Raw genomic sequence first — 5,327 nt, 5'->3', positions numbered from 1 at the left:
GCGGAGATAAAAACTACTGGAGTCAGAGGAGTCCTTCCATTGATTTCAATGGGATTTCATTCAACACTTTCAAAACAGCCTGGATTTTGTGTTCTAATGTATAAAGCAACCTAAGTTGAAAAATCCTTCTTTTTGAAGATGTTAATAACTTCCTGAAAAATAGAAAAAAAAAAAAGATAAAATCTCCGTTGAATTTTTCCCTGTGTAACTTCCTCAGTTGCAGTCTAAAGCAGAGAATGAACTGTAAGCTTTCTATGTGAGCATGATATCAAGCACCACAAATGTTCAGCTTAGAACTGTCACGCTACACATAAAATATTGATACCTCACATTGGCAGGGTTAATACAGTGTTATTTTAATTGCAAACATGCTGTGGGTGATTAGTCAAACTTGGTGCGTCTTGAATCCTAAGATAAAGATGCCTTCTGGCTGGACCTCCTATGCAATTAGCACTATGACCCTCATGTGCTCTGCTCTGTTATTAATATGATTGGTCTAATATGAGATATCATTCATTAACCTGTTGTGAACCATCTTAGAAACCATCTTTGAATAATAGACTGCATTTCTTTTTCTAAATCCATTTACAAGCAGGGACAGAGAAAAGGATGAAGACAAGCTTTCTCCATTAGACTGATTGGTATAGTGTTAAGCACAATATATAGTGTATGAAATTATGAAAGAGCAAATTAAATAACAGGGCATATCTGGCTCATTAGTAATGGATGATCAGGTGCTCATTATGTTGAATTTCCACCCTGTTCAGAAGATGAATGCACATGCCAGAACAGAAATATGCTAACTGACTCTGCCTGAAAATAAAATAATGTACGTCTGGAACTTCACTGTTTTGCCAGCTTACTACTGTTTGTTCTTCCTTTCTTTCATTCTTTCCTCCTCTCTTCCATTATTTTTTTTTTTCTTAAAGCAATGAGAATTTGAGTATTTTTATTAAAATTACGCTTACCTACATGTTAGTTATTAAAAAATGCAGACTATTATTAGCATTAGGTAACTAAATGAAAAACAGAAATGTGTTTTAGTAGAGGCATAAGAGCCAAATTTTCAGTTACTACAAGTCAGATATTTGCTGGCTTCAATAGAATTATGGTTTTTACATCAACTGAGGAAAAATAAAAACAACAGAAAATAATATTATAAAAGGATAATCAGACTGTTAAGTGGAACTGACTTCCCTGGTTCAACATTTTGCTTTAATAGCACTCTGAATTGAGAATTGCTGTTGAGTTCTTATATGAAAGCTTGATCACTTCAAATTGTTTACCCACCTCACACACATGGCATGCTTGGTTTCCAATACGTGAGACACTCCTGGCTGTTCTTAAGACATGGACACATATGTGGCAGGGTGATTGCCTGAGAAGAGTGTTGAGTTTATCTGAGCTCCATCACAGAGGAGAGGATGATGTTAAAACACTGAAAGTAGGTTTCAGTGGAATGAAGGATGTTCCCTGGTCTCTGAACCCCTTTAGAGAGCTCTCACTAGTGGTTTTGTGAAATGCCATGTACTTTCTCCTGCTTCATTACGAGGGGTCAGCTGTACTCTGTGCACTGGCATGAATAGTTGCAAATGTGTGAGGTGCATGCCAGCATGAGAAGAATTCTCTCCAACACAGCAAACTCAATGCTGAGACCTGACAGGTCTCAGCATAAAAGAAAGAAAGTTATCCTGCATAGCAGAAATCAGTGTCCCTTTTCCATATTCTACATTTCTTGTTTGAAGAGAGACTTTCAGTGTGAGTCCCCACTAAGACACAAGCAAAATTTTTATTTTTAAAGTGGATGAACCTTCCCTCGATGAGAATGTATGTATTCTAGTTATCCAGCATGTTTTCGTGTTGTTGTTGTTTTTTTTTTTAAGGGCATATCAGAATGATGATTACCTTTGACATCCAAGTACAAAACATTTGTTAAAGAAATAAACAGCACGTCTTCATCAAATGAGCATTGTGATGTTTTCACAGAGGTTTTCAGGGCTGCTTAGAAAGAAAGACAGATGTATTGCTTAAATTAAACATTGCAAATTATGACTTCTGCAGAGATCAGCTGCTAGTGACTTAAAACAATTGTTAATCATCTACTAACAACCTAGAGACCAGATCAATTGTTCAGAATTCTAGCAATACCAAAATTACCACTGTGTTGAATTATTAAAGTTTTGTATCAAAGAATGAGCTTAAGTTGCTTTGGTCTTCTGTAAAAATTTCTCTGATCTTTGGCAATCATAATTTATTTACAGCTTCCATACGTTCTCTTTCTTTCACAAAGAAATAGGGTTTCTTAAGTATGGCCAGGAGGCACTGAATTTTCATATGTAGTACTGTCTTTCAGTTAGAAAGATAGCGAAGAATTGCTGACTTGAAGATTCAGCAGCCAGTTTTTCTGTGTGAAAGGCAGGTTATCTAAACATTTTCTTCCCCTGAGAGAGATATTCATAATATTTATTCTAAAATACAAATATTAGGGCTTTTTGCTCCATGTGAATTATCCTTAGGTATAGTATATACAGTTCAGGTTAAAATAAAATCAGAGCATAGCAACAGCTAATGTTTACACTTACAAAAAGTACATGTGGAAATTATTGTAGGAAAATGTTACCGAATTTATTAAAAACTCTCCCTATTAGCTGGATAAGGAACATTTTAGCATTTGGACTTGAACCCAAGTTGGCTGTAACGGTTCACTGTGGCTCCCACAGAGTATCTCTCTGTTTAATGTGGACATCTTCCCAAAAGTTGGGATTAGTTCATTTTGCAGAAATTAGATTAATACCAAATGTCTGGATTTATAAATTACACAGGACAGGATTTTCTTTTTTTTCAATTCAGCTTCAATCTATCAACCAATGTCTTGACAGTCCTTTAGAGTCAAAGAGTGATAGGATCACCCGTTTATCAGTGTAACTTGTCTGTGTTAGACATATAATTACTTCAAGCACCTGGTCAGCTATAGCAAAAATGGAGCAGAGGAAAGAAGAGGGACATATTTAATATACCACTGAAGATCATACTTAGAACTGCAATACAATATTAAGTAGTGTATGACATTCTACAAAGAAATGTATATAGAAATATATGTATATATGTATATATAGAAATATACATTTCTATTTTTAAAGATAACTGACACTACGTTATTGTTTTGAACTGATGTCCTTCTGTTGATAATGTGTTCACAGCAAATATGTACAAAGACTTGATTTTCTTCGTAAGCAGGATATAGCAAATGTTTTGAGCAAAATGCTTGCCAAACTTTTATTCAACTGTTCTCCTTTCTGACAATTTTTGCTTAAAGCTGCTTTTACCCAAGCAAATAAGAGGAACAGGGTTTTTAGTTGCTCTACCTTTCAGTCACTAGCGAGTAAACCAAAAGGCTGCTTACTAATTTTGTATGGTCTGGCTCATATTCTTAGTAGGGTTTGGTGATTCCAGAAATAATAAAAAAAAAAGAATCACAAGTAACCTCACTGGCTATTTAGTTAGTATATTCCTTTATCAATCCTAAGTAACATAAAATGGCACTAGACTCTTTTTATTTTTACTCTATATTGTTGTTCCTTAGGAATGTGTATCAAATATAAATACTTTCAGTTTGCTCTGTGTCTCAAGCAGTCTTACCTATGATAAGACAACCACAAAAGTGTTCACCTGTTTTCTAGAGCAGAAATCCACTTTTCACTGAATCAACAGCTCTTGGCATGAACACATAAGAAAGGCAGGCACATCACTGACAGGCAAAAGTCACTTCCAGTTGATAATCCCAAGCATTCATGTAGCATGTATCTTTATAACTTTCCCTCACAGTGCAATTCTTTCCAAACTGCTAAGTCTTAAACCACCATTATTTCCACTGAAATAACAGCAATTAATTTTCCATTGCAAAGAAAGTATGAACAAAGCTGAACACTCTTGTACAAAAATAGTGTTCAGATGAGGTAGGCAGCTTTACATGGCTAACAATCCTGTCAAATCAACATCAGTTATCATCAGATCACTCTAACATGTTTCTCCTTGCAATAACAAAACATATTTCACTTTCTGACATTTGCAGTTTTCCATCCTTAGAGAAAAAAAGCTACATAATTATTTTCAACCTTCAAAGACAGCAACTTCTCTTCTAACATTCCCTACTAAAAACTTGTAAAATTATACATATATAATAGCAAAATTAAAACAAAATGCTAAGCAAAAGTTAAATACCAAAGATGGCAAAAGACTATGTCTTAAAAACATCCACTCAAAATTAAAGACTTTAGTAAGTAAAGAGTAGCATCTAAAGTTAGAATAAATTCACTTTTAAGTGTCATTCATAAAAATTATTTCACTGTTCTTCAGCACTCAATCAGGAAACAACTTCTTATACGATTCCCTACCTTAAAGCTGAATTACATATTTAAATCCTCTTGTTCATATATGCAAAATATAAAAGGATACTTTTTAAAAATCCCTACAAGAAAATGACCTTCATGAAGGTAGCTCCTTCAGATGCTGAAAAAAAAAAAGAATGCCTCTATCTCCTAAAATATGCAGGTAATTTTAGGGATTTTTCTCTCTTCTCAAGAAATACATTTTTTAATATATGCTGTTATATGATTACATACAAAGAATTATATTTTATTTTACAATATGTAAGTACACTGCATTTATCAAAAGCAATCCTCAACACTTCTTTCATTTGGGAAAATTAAAAGAGATATTTTAGAGCTAACTGTGCAGTATTATTGTATCTTACATGATTTTAGCTGAGAGAAAACAAATGAGTGTAAGCTTTGGGAGAACGCTTTGAGAAAAGGCTCTTTTCATATTTAGAATAAGTATAGCACTTTGTTGACAATCAAGACAAATACTCCGATTAACCATGAATGAAATTAAAACTCCTCTGTCATCTCAAACATAACAGCCCTATTTGCTATTTTCATCCAAATAGCCCAGGAAAGTGAGGTTTTTGACCAGAATCTACTTTCACATATAATGAAATGCCATATGTCTGGAAATCAATACAACACCCATGAAAAAGCAATAATTGAAATCAAAATCAAATAATAAAGAATTAATAATGATATATTCCTTCACTCACACAAAAGCTCTTAAATCCCTAACAGTTTTTGCAGGTCAGCTACACAGTCAGTCTGCCACGGAACGCATTACACTGGAATTGAGACAAGTTTTAGGTGTGTATAATTTCAATATGAAGCAAAAACTTGTTCTTTCTGAAATTCAGTTTTTTATTTGCTTTGTATATATCAGTGTGTAGCTATAAAATAATACACTGGCCACATTTACACTGGCCAAAGAGAGATCATGTG

The sequence above is a fragment of the Meleagris gallopavo genome, chromosome 6 (genome assembly GCF_000146605.3).
Source record: "Meleagris gallopavo isolate NT-WF06-2002-E0010 breed Aviagen turkey brand Nicholas breeding stock chromosome 6, Turkey_5.1, whole genome shotgun sequence".
Lineage (NCBI taxonomy): Eukaryota > Metazoa > Chordata > Aves > Galliformes > Phasianidae > Meleagris > Meleagris gallopavo.
Note: the sequence above shows the minus strand (reverse complement) of the source record.